At 41.9% G+C, this 12,267-nt stretch overlaps 1 protein-coding gene across 1 annotated transcript in view; it reads right to left on the reverse strand.

Moving 5' to 3' along the window:
• SCD5 (stearoyl-CoA desaturase 5) overlaps nt 1-12,267 on the reverse strand; it is a 140,901-nt gene that overhangs the window by 26,760 nt on the left and 101,874 nt on the right. The window lies entirely within an intron of this gene.

Below are 12,267 nucleotides of genomic sequence, written 5' to 3' on the forward strand. Positions count from 1 at the left end.
TGCTCTGATCTTTACGATTTCTTTCCTTCTGCTCACTTTGGGGTTTCTTTGTTCTTCTTTCTCTAGTTGTTTTAGGTGTAAGGTTAGGTTGTTTATTCGATCATTTTCTTGTTTCTTAAGGTAGGACTGTATTGCTATAAACTTCCCTCTTAGAACTGCTTTTGCTGCGTCCCATAGGTTTTGGGTTGTTGTGTTTTCGTTGTCATTTGTTTCTAGATACTTTTTGATTTCCTCTTTGATTTCTGTAGTGATTCCTTGGTTGTTTAAGAGTGAATTGTTTAGCCTCCATGTGTTTGTATTTTTTGCAGTTTTTTTCCTGTAATTGATATCTAGTCTCATGGCGTTGTGGTCTGAGAAGATGCTTGATATGATTTCAATTTTCTTGAATTTGCTGAGGTTTGATTTGTGACCCAAGATGTGATCTATCCTGGAAAATGTTCCGTGTGCACTTGAGAAGAAAGTGTAGTCTGTCGTTTTTGGATGGAATGTCTTATAAATATCAATGAAGTGGAGATGGTCTAATGTGTCATTTAAAGCTTGTGTGTCTTTATTGATTTTCTGTTTGGATGATCTGTCCATTGATGTAAGTGGGGTGTTCAAGTCTCCCACTATAATTGTGTTACTGTCGATGTCCCCTTTTATAGCTGTTAGCATTTGCCTTATGTATTGAGGTGCTCCTATATTGGGGGCATAGATATTTACCATTGTGATATGTTCTTCTTGGATGGATCCCTTGATCATTATGTAGTGCCCTTCCTTGTCTCTTTTAATAGTCTTTACTTTCAAGTCTAATTTGTCTGATATGAGTATTGCTACTCCAGCTTTCTTTTGACTTCCATTTGCATGGAATATCTTTTTCCATCCCTTCACTTTCAGTCTATATGTATCCCTTGGTCTGAAGTGGGTTTCTTGTAGGCAGCATATAGAAGGGTCTTGTTTTTGTATCCATTCAGCCAGTCTGTGTCTTTTGGTTGGAGCATTTAATCCATTTACATTTAAAGTGATTATTGACATGTGTGTTCCAATTACCATTTTCTGAATTGTTTTGGGTTTGTATTTGTAGGTGTTTTCCTTTTCTTGTGTTTCCTACTTAGAGAAGTTCCTTTAGCACTTGTTGTAAGGCTGGTTTGGTGGTGCTGAATTCTCTTAACTTTTGCTTGTCTGGAAAGCTTTTGATTTCTCCCTCAAATCTGAATGAGATTCTTGCTGGGTAAAGTATTCTTGGCTGTAGGTTTCTCTCTTTCAGGACTTTCAGTATATCCTGCCATTCCCTTCTGGCCTGCAGAGTTTCTGTAGAAAGGTCAGCTGTTATCCTGATGGGTTTTCCCTTATATGTTGTTTGTTGCTTTTCTCTTGCTGCTTTTAATATTTTTTCTTTGTGTTGAATTGTCGTTAGTTTGATTAATATATGTCTTGGTGTATTTCTCCTTGGGTTTATTCTGTATGGGACTCTCTGTGCTTCTTGGACTTGGTTCATTATTTCCTTTCCCATGTTGGGGAAGTTTTCCACTAGAACCTCTTCAAATATTTTCACAGACCCTTTCTTGTTTTCTTCTTCTTCTGGGATGCCTATAATTCGAATGTTGGTACGTTTAAGGTTATCACTGAGGTCTCTGAGGCTGTCTTCTAGTCTTTTTATTTTTTTATCTTTTTCCTGCTCTGTGGCGTTTATTTCTTCCATTCTATCTTCCAACTCACTTATTCGTTCTTCTGCCTCAGTCATTCTGCTGGTTAGAGCATCTAGAGTATTTTTAATTTCAGTTATTTTGTTATCCATTGCTGTTTGTTTTTCTGAGTTCTTATGAACTGTTTCTTGTACTTTCTCTAATTTGTTATCGAGATTTTGTATCATTTTTACTATCATTACTCTAAATTCTTTTTCAGGCATTTTTCCTATTTCCTCCTCATTTATTTGGTCTTGTGGGTTTTTTTCCTGCTCCTTTGCCTGCATGGTGTTTCTTTGTTTCCTCATGGTTGTCCAAGCTTTTGGGGTTGCTTGTCCTGGTGATAGAGGTGTTTATAGAAGACTGTCCAAGCCTCAGACTAATGTCCAAGTATTGGAGTAGATGAATATTCAGTATCAGTAGCAGAACTTCCATTTTCAGTGGAGCACATTGCTTCCAGGAATGGTCTTTAATTTTCCAGCTCCTCTGCAGCCTGTGGTCAAGTTCTGCTGGTCTTGGAGAGTCTCCTGGAGAAGCAGAGGCCGGCTGCGGCTCACGCTGGGGCAGCAATATTTAGGAGCTCATTCTACCTCACAGAGCCAGGGCCAGGGCGCCACTGTGGCGGCTCCTCCCTCCCGCTCCATTGCCTGTTATTGTTTTATATGAAAATAGGCAGTGTGAGAAGTCAGTGACTTGGACAGGGAGACAGTTCAAAGCCGATGCCTTACAAGAGTTTCCTTGGCCGGCGGGTGGGCTGACAGTGATTTCTTTGGTCTTTCTTTCACGGGGAATTCATGCTTTTTAATCTTCATAATTTTAGTATTTTACACCAAGAATTTGGTTCTTAGGGAATTCCCTGGGGGTCCAGTGGTTAGGACTCCGTGCTTCCACTGTTGGGAGCCTGGGTTTGATCTCTGGTCGTCAGGGAAATAAGATTCCACAAGAAACATTTTGCCATGAGGTATACTTCCCAGGAAGGGAGGATTAGCCTGTGTTCTCATTCATTCATTCAATTCATTCATTCATTTAAAAACTTTCTGAATCCATGAAAGAATTTCTTTAAGGAAAGCAAGGAGGGAAGGAGAGTGAATTTTTCATTTCTAAGGCTGAGGAAGCCAGCCACGCCAGCCATTTCAAGGGTGCTTCTGGGTCGGAGCCCTATGCCTCCTGCCAGCACGGCTCTGGGCAACAACCTCAACATCTTCTCCAGGTGTGGGCCCCAGTGGTGTTTTGCGAAAAGTCCAGGCAACTTAATGGTTCCTGCCGTTTACCTGGCATGTCAAAGGAGGTCAGTTAAGGTCTGGGCATCCACTTCCTGTCCCTGGGCTACAAATTCAGTGATTGCTGTTAACAACAAAAATTATAGAATGTCTAGGAATGAACCGAACAAGAAACTCGCAGGATCTATATTTAGAAAACTACAAACATTCACTGAAGGAGGTCGTGACAAAGGCATAGACTCTGTTCCTGGAGAATGAGAGCATCAGGGGAAGGCCCTCACCCTGCCAGTTATAAAGAACCATCACTTCCACGCAGACTTCAAGGACCTAGTTCTTTCTTCCCTTCTTTATTGTGAATTTCCTCAGCTCTTAATATAATCATCTACTACCCTGTTACTTTCATATATGGACTTGGCGGTCTCTGGCTATTTTTTTAAATTAATTAATTTATTGGTTGTGTTGGGTCTTCATTGCTGCACACGGGCTTTCTCCCGTTGCGGGGAGCGGGGGGCTACTCTTCGTTTTGGTACGCGGGCTTCTCATTGTGATGGCTTCTCTTGTTGTGGAGCACCAGTCTCTAGGCACATGGGCTTCAGTAGTTGTGGCACACAGGCTCAATAGTTGTGGCTCAAAAGCCCTAGAGTGCAGGCTCCGTAGTTGTGCACGGGCTTAGTTGCTCCAGAGCATGTAGGATCTTCCCGGCCCAGGGACTGAACCCATGTCCCCTGCATTGCCAGGCGGATTCCTAACCCCTGAGCCACCAGGGCAGCCCCTCTGGCTATTTTATGAGTACGTATCTCCCCAAGTAAATGATAAGATAATTAAAAGCAAGGACTATCCCTTTTCTTCCCTGTATATCTTCCACACCCCTTAGTATAGACATGCCTCTAGTTACAACTTTCCCACTGAAGGAAGCTTGCAGGTATGAACAAAGCAGGGTGGGAAGAGCATCGACTGCCCACCATCAGCAGCTGTATCAGCAGCCAACTCAGTCACTCTGCTGCACACTGTTCATTCGCTGGGGGCACGTTAGCTGGGCTTGAGCTCCGTTCTGAGCTATTTTGTGAACATCAGTAACACCTTCAGTTTGAAAAGTGTAAGAGGAGTGAGTATCTTTAGAATGCTGAAAAAAAGAGACACACGATTATGATGGAAACAGAAGTAGAAATGATCTTTCAAAACTGGAAGTGGGGAGAGGATGCCAAATGTTGCAGAGGGCTCATGGCAGAGCAGGAGGAATTCTTGAAGCCCAAGGCTGAACAGTGAGCAAAAAGGAAAGAACAAGGATTGGTGAAATGGAAAAACGCAACTTTTTGAGGCAGGGGCTAAATGTTAGCAGGAATAAATGGTGACCTTTGGCCTAAACTTTGTTAATTCTGGAGAAGGCCAGGAGTTTATGAGTGAACTTGAGCCTAAGCATGCTGAAAGCTGTTTATGAGTTTGCTGGAAGGCAGTGGGGGGGGGGGGGGGGGGGGCGCTCCATGGGTCAGGGCCCATCCAAATCAGCAAAACATCAAATGGCTGGACAGGCGGCCAAGGAAGGTACTACAGACATAGGAGGTCCATATTTGGGGAAAATGTTGAATAGAATGTGAAAAAGAGAACTACTCTGGTTTTAAAGCTTTGAAGGGCCCACTTAGGTTTTTCTTTATGGATATGCAGCTGGAGACTGGCAGCTCAAACCTCACTTAGTCACTTTGGACTTATGAGAAAACAGAACATGTGAACAGGCTTCTAGAACTGCAGGTCTTCACAAGTGGAACGGCCTTCATAGAGTGCTGTATGTGTAGTTAATCACACAAATATTTATTACACATCTCCTCTCTGATGCACACTCTCACATAAATTACTTAATTTATTCAGCGAATAACTTTGTCAGATAGATATCACCATTTTATGAGTGTGGAAAAGGAATCTCAGAGAATGGCAAAAGCGAGATCTTTTGATTCCAAGACCATATTTTACCTCTCCATAGCTGCCTCCTCCTGTCGACTGGATGGGTGAATGAATGACCCAGGGCTAACACAGATCATGATGCTGCCTATGTTTCACGCAGCTAAAAATGGCTTGACTTCTGAATGCATGTCTGTTGTTTTCTATAATGCCGTCGGTACATATAAGATATATACATAATGTCACCAATGTTACGTCATGTAGCATCACAAGTCCCACTGTTGTGTGTCTCTCTTCTGACCTTCAAAATACCTCCAGGGGCATCGGAGGGGCAAGGGGCTTCAAGAAGCACTGTTTGGAGTGGTTTCAAACAGTGTTATGAGTCCATAACAAAGCCAAACAGTGCAACACATAAGGGTTACTTTTCAATATGCATCCTTGATGCAACTCACAAAGCACCTTGTAGTGTGGCCTCGTGGTTGGGAGCCTTTCCTTGTCTCTTGAAATCTTTTGTACCGGTAAGGAATAGAGAAAATGGCTGTGTTCAACCCAGGTTTGTTCAGCAGGGGTTTAACTTCTCCAGTGCTCCTGTGTAAACTGTGTCATATCTCTCTGCCTAATCATTCTATGACTCATTCAGCAGGATATAACATGGTGAGATACGGGCTTAGGAATTAGAATAAATTATGTCAGCTCCGACATGACAGACTCTATATGACTAATCTAAATATTCATTTTGGGTAATGGAACAGCTACCAACAAATTCATTACTTAAGACAATATTTTCACTGCAACTGTCAACTGACAAGGGGTCTCCACAATCCATTACCATCAGCAGTTTGCATCAGTGAGAGAGAAAATGTACTTGAATTTCACAAATATATATGCATCACACACTTTCAATTTTAAAAAGGGAGTCAGCCTCCTTCAAAATTTTCACAAAATAGCTGTTACAAGGACATAAACTTTGCAAATCATTTTATGGCAAGAACTACAAGCTGGGCAGTAAGTAATGGATCTGTTTCTGGTTAACTACTTTAAATATATGCATTGGTGGCTTCAGAAGCCTCTTGCTTAAACAACTTCTCCTTTGTTACTCTCTTTCTGGCTTAATATTCGTTGCCAAATAAATATGGAGAGTAGCTGGAGTCATAGTTAGAGAATCTTGCATGAAGCAAAACAGCACTAAAATGACTACTGTTACCTACGTCATAATATATCCCAGCTCAGACCATGGAGGAGAGCAGGAACAAGACATATGTAACATGCGGCATGTAAATATTAACTTGCCTGTCTAGACATCAGATTCATTTGTGATACTACTTTCTTGCTCCATGAGAGGCAGGAGGATTCTGGATAGAAAAAGCAGCCTTTTTCACCTAACTTTGTCAGATATCTCTCTTCTACAACAAAAGAAGGAAGAGAGATGAAGAGATGGTAACTTTGTTATTTGGCCAATGGTAGATTTAGAGTTATGGGGAAAATAATTGTATGTCTCTCTTAAAGGGCAAATGGCCAAAAACAAATGAACACATGTATAGCCTCACTAGAAATCAAAGATTTGCAAATTCATTATGACAATGAGTATCAAAAGCTGAGGGTTTTACCTCTTTTTTGACACAGTATTTCTGACTTTAGTCAAAGGAAAGTATAGCTATGGTCAAAGATTTACACACTAAGTTGTTTATTCACAGCGTGGTTATAATAATTTTTAAAGGGGTGGAAATCCTTCATAGTTCATCAGAAATAATTATGATACAGCTTCACAATGAGATACTAAGCAGGCATTAAAACCGGAAAGACTTCACAGTATTCTGTTAGGTGAAAACTGCAGATTATAGAATAGGATGCAGAGTTCTGCTTCTACTTAGAATGTAGAAAGTCCTAAGGGAATGTTGTTTCCATCTGAATGATGAGAAGAAGTCGAGTAATTTACAAAATAATTTTTCTTGAGCCCATCAGAGAGTGGCAACCAAGTAAATTGAATTTCAAAGAGTGAAAAGTCCATCCATGAAGTGCCTCACTTTTGGCAGAGCACAAGCCAAACAGGTGGCCACCACATAAGTAGCTAAATATTTAACACGCCCTTTAAGGCCAAGTGTGGGTTAGTGTGTCAATGTGGAATAGCTTAGAGCCTCAGACACAAGGGAGTTTGCACCCACCCTCACGCCCTTTTCTACAGACGTCCACTGGTGTTCACAAAAAAAGGTTAGAGGCAAAGTAAGAGACTGGAGAGACTCCTCCGCTGCACAGATATGCAAGAGGTGACACAGACATGCAGCTGCTGCTGAGAGACAAGCCACCCTCGCTGCTGTCTTCCCCAGAGCCTTCTTCTGCAAAGCAAAAATCGTAAACTGCTGGGGGAGGGCAGAAAAACTTCTGGCCTCTAGGACCAGGCAAAAGTCCATTGCTTCTGGGAGAAGAACAGAAGCAAAACTTGCTGGTCTCTGAGGGAGGAGAAGGAAACTCTCTCACCCCAGACATAAGCAAAGAGCCATTGCTGCTGAAGGAAGGGCGGAAGCAAACACCTTCTGCCCACTGGCTTAGGCGCAGGAGCCTGTGCTTCTCCAAAGCAGGTCTGTACTGTGGGGAGAGGCAGCAATGTGCAGAAAGCCTTAACCCAAGGTTCAGGCACACAGGGCTTGTCTGAGACCGATACCAGGCCAGGAGAGCAAAGAAACCCCGTATCCCTATAACAAGCCATGCCCAGAGAAACAAACAACAAAAGCACTCCCCCCACCCCACACCTAGGGGTAGAGACAAGAGTACAGAGGGAGATCTACTCTGTGTGCAGGTGTGCAGAGACAGCTGAAAGCTGAGGGTAAAGCATAAATGCTTAGAAAGCTCCTCTGGCACCCCAGGCTCCACTCCACGCACACAGAAACAGCTGCCATCCACTGAAGTCTGTGGTGCACTAAAGGTAACCACAGCAACAACAAAACCCAAACCCAGCTCACCATCTGATTCCTGACTCTACCTCCACCCTCTGCCACCCCACCACACACGCTGATGGCCTCAAAGAAGAATAGGTGTGGCCGTTCTCAGGAATAATTGATATTTACCTTAGTCTCTCTTTTCTTCTAGACATGATGTTTTGCATATAATAAAAAATTGTGAATCACACAAAAGCACAAGAAAAAAAACATTACCAAGAGATAAAGTAATTAATAGAACCAGATGCAAAGAGGACACAAATGTTGCAAATATCAGATAGGGATTTTAAGATAAGTACAATTAACATGTTAAAGGACTCTAGTGGAAAAGGTGGACAATATGCATGAACAGATGGGAAGTTTCAGCAAAGAGATAAAAGTTATAAAAGTGTCAAATGCAAATGCTGTACGTAAAAAACAGTATTGGAGATGAATTTATTTGATGGGCTTATTGGTAGAGCAGACATAGCTGAGGAAAGAATTCATGAACTTGAAGCTATGTCAATAGAAATTATTCAAACTGAAATATAAGGGTAAAAAGGAGTGAATTAAACAGAACAGCACTTCCAAGAGTTGTGGAACATCGAATGGTATAACATCTATGTAATCAGAGTTGCAGAAGAAGAAGAGGCAGAGAAAAAAAGGTCAAAAATAATTTGAAGAGATAATGACCAAGAATTTTCAAAAATTAATGAAAGACAACCAGTCACATTTCCACGAATCTCAAGAAGGATAGCATTCTCCCTGCCCAACCCCACTCAAAAGAAGCCAAACCTAGACACATCAGAGTCAAACTGCTTAAAACCAAAGATAGAAAAGTCTTGAAGGCAGCAAGAAAAAGAAATATTACATGCAGAGGAATAATGCTAAGAACCCCCACAGACTTCTCCGGTACTATGCAAGGCAAGATTGACATCTTATCATTTTGAAAAAACAAAACAAAACCCTGCTAATCCAGAATTTTATGTCCAGTAAAAATATCTTTCAAAGATGAAGGTAAAACAAAGACCTTCAGACAAACAAAAGTTGAAAATTTATTGCCAATAGACCGGTACTATAAGAAATGGTAAAGGAAGTTCTTCAGGCAGAAAGATGATATCAAATGGAAATTAGGATACACACACACACACACACACACACACACACACACAAAATCAAGATGTTAGAGGAACCACTGAAACCGCCCACCCTGGCCAGGCACCACAGTAACCATTTGCAGGAGTTATCTTGCAACAGGAGGTCCTGGTAAGGAATAAGGAACTAACAAGCCACCCCCAACTGGAAGAACTTGGGAAAGGTCAAAAGAAGAGAGGAGACACCAGTCCATATGTCCTACTAACCTCCCAGAATCCTCCTTGCTGGAATCCATCTTGGCTGAGTGACTCACATGCCACTAGGAAGGACCCTGAGTCAGAGTGATTGGCCAGACACAGCCTGGAAACTAACCCCATTACCATAAAACCCGAGACTGAGACACAGAGCTGAGCCTGCTCTGTGGTTGAGCAGTCCTCCTGGGTTCCCTCACCCTCCTGCTCTCCACCCGGGCGCCCCTCTCTAATAAAGCCCCTTGCTTTGTCAGCATGTGTGTCTCCTCGGACAATTCATTTCCAAGTGTTAGACAAGAGCCCACTCTCAGGCCCTGGAAGGGGTCCCCCTTCCTGCAACAAAGAGAATGGAAAGGAAATAAGGTAAATATTAAATATCTTTTTCCTTATTTTAATCACTTTTAAATGGTATATAGAATATGAATATATTTTTGTAGAAAGAAAGCACAGCATGATTCATTTAAAAAAACTTTAGAAAGATTATACATCAAAATCTTAACTAATTTTTTCCAAGTGGAAGGATTACAGATTATTTTATTCATTACAAAGCTTATTTGTATTTTCTGAGTTTTCTGCAATGAACATATGTTACATTTTGTACTAAAAATATTTTTAAGAGATAATGTACTGATTTCAAGAGCTCAGAGATTAGAGAAATTTTATAAGGTAACTGTTAGAAATTATAATTAGAACATGAATTTGCTGTTATGAAAAACTTTTCCCACTTTTTTTGCCCTAATATATGGTAAAGATGAGACAAAGAAAAGGCAAAAGGAGGCTTTTTCTCTGATGCATAAGCCAATGGTAATAGATCTAACTTTTTAGAGAATAAATAAGGTTTAAATAGAAGTCTCTTATAAGGGTTGTTGATGTTCTCTGTACTGGCTGAAGCCTTGAGACTGGAGCCATGTACATGACTTGAAGGACTGTTTATTCCAAGAAAATATTATAAGACTACTCTCTACCTAGTCTAGAAAGAGAGCCAGGAATTGATAATGTCTAAATATTAGTGAGAATGACATCTACTTGTCTCAAAATGTCTTTCATTTTGTCAGTCTAATCTTTCAAATGTCATTCTAATCTCGCTTTGACTTCTATGTAATTATTTTAAATTTACATGAAAACTAGCTAAGATTTCTTCTCAGGTTTGGTAGTAAAGTAATATTTTACTCGGGAAAGAATAATTTAGTGCAAACATATGCTGTTCTTTTTGATTTGGCTAATCAAGGCCATGGGGAGCCAGAATCTTTAGAATTCAAGTGCAGAACCCAGGTACCACCATCTACGTGACAGAGTCATTGAAAGGATCAGAGAGAACATGTGTAAAGATATAATGTAAGTACATAGTGGGCAGTTAACAAATGGGAGCTGTTATTAGCCACTGAAGTGACTCAAAGATGAACGAATATGCCTTTATTGCCATCAATAATGAAGCTGACTCAAAGATGAACGAATATGCCTTTATTGCCATCAATAATGAAGCTAAGACAACACTTAATCAACAGCAGTTCAAAAATCCATTGACGCCTATTGATTAATATGTCTAACATGCTCGTGACTTAAGTATTCAGATTCCAGACATTTGAGAGACTGTCTCCTCATCTTGCCAGGGGAATTTCACACGTAGAAATGGATGGTCAATTTGAGGAAAGAGAAATGATACTAATGAAGCTGATGTATTCTCTCTCTCTCTCTTCTCTCTCTGTCTCACACACACACACACACACACACACACACACACACACACTCTCTCTCTCACACAGAGGCAAGTTCTCCCAAAGTCCTAGTAGGAAAAGTACCTCTTACTGAGGCAAACAGATGACATTTTAACTTGGAAATTTTTTAAAAATCAAACTGAGTTGTTGAATTATATGCCACACTGGTTTCTCCCCTGCCCAAGTTTTCAGTCACTAAAATAGGGAAATTTTGGTGTTGGTGTTGCCACCTCAATAGTGAATCATCTCTGTCCTGTATCCCAGAGTATCATTCAGCTTTTTGGCCACAGCAAAGTCTCTTTAGAAAGGCCAAAGGTTTAGCGTGGAATGTTTTACCTTCTCCATTGACTTTCAACAAAAGGGATCTCACTGAACACAGCTCACACCACTTCCGTTGATTTTTATCATGTTCTTGGACCTCAGGAATTCAGAATTTTAACTCCTGCCAGCTACAGCTGGATGCAAAGAAAATTATTCAAAGAAAAAAAAATTATTTCAGTCTCAAAATGTCTACAGAGCCAGGATAATATGTGACAGTTTTAAGGTGAGGACAGATGATTCCAGGGCTCAAGTTGTTAACCAAAGGTAGGCTGTCCCTCACAGGTAAAAGAGACGATGCAAGGAGAAGGAATGTTTACACACACACTGTATGAAAAGAATGAACCAGAGCAAGATGATGGGAGCGAGTAGGGCAAAGAACCCTCATCTCCCCATCAAGAAAGCACCTGAGCAATTGGCTGACTGGCTTTTGTTCTCTCAAGAAGCTGAGGGAGAGGAAGACATGGAGAACATCACGGTATGGCGAGTACTGTGTGACAGAGCGGGGAAAAGGCCCTCTTGCCGAGACAGGCACAGGGAGGAACAAGGCCCTCTGGCAGGTGAAGAGACGAAAGACACCCGAGATAGAGGCAAATCAACAAGAAGGAGTGGACCCAAAACAGCTTCGTGGCACAGGGACTGAATAGCAGGAGAGACGGAACAGGCAGCGGCAAAGGCATCCGTGGAGAGAGAGGCCCAGGCAGGCTGGGGCAGCCGCCTGGCGAGGCTTCCTCTCTCACATTCCCAATCCAAACGGGCGCTCTGGAGAGAAAGAGAAAGTACCGTGCAGAATCTGGTTCTCTTGTTCGTTGTCCCATCCCCAGCACCTAGGGCCTGGGATGTAGTGGATGCTCAAAACACAGTTGTTGAACGAAAAGGGACACGTGCAGATAAAAAAAGGAAGCTGGATGCCCTGAGAAATGCTATGTGCCTCGTGGCTTCCATTTCTGAGGTGTGAGTGGGCAGAGAGGATGCCAACGAGCTGGGCTCTGTGTACACCATGGCTGCGTGATGCCCACCCTGAGGACGGCTTGGTTCCCCTGCTGCAGGACCATCGAGAACCCAAGCGAGACGGGCGGTGGTCAAACCAAGCGTGACTGATGAGCAAGGGAGTGGCAGAGGGTGTCTGTGCTTGAAAGGCCCTGCCTCCACATCTGACCCCAAATCTCATCCACGTTTAGATGTTTGAATGTCTCGTT

This window comes from Hippopotamus amphibius, chromosome 3, assembly GCF_030028045.1.
Source record: "Hippopotamus amphibius kiboko isolate mHipAmp2 chromosome 3, mHipAmp2.hap2, whole genome shotgun sequence".
Taxonomy (NCBI): Eukaryota; Metazoa; Chordata; class Mammalia; order Artiodactyla; family Hippopotamidae; genus Hippopotamus; species Hippopotamus amphibius.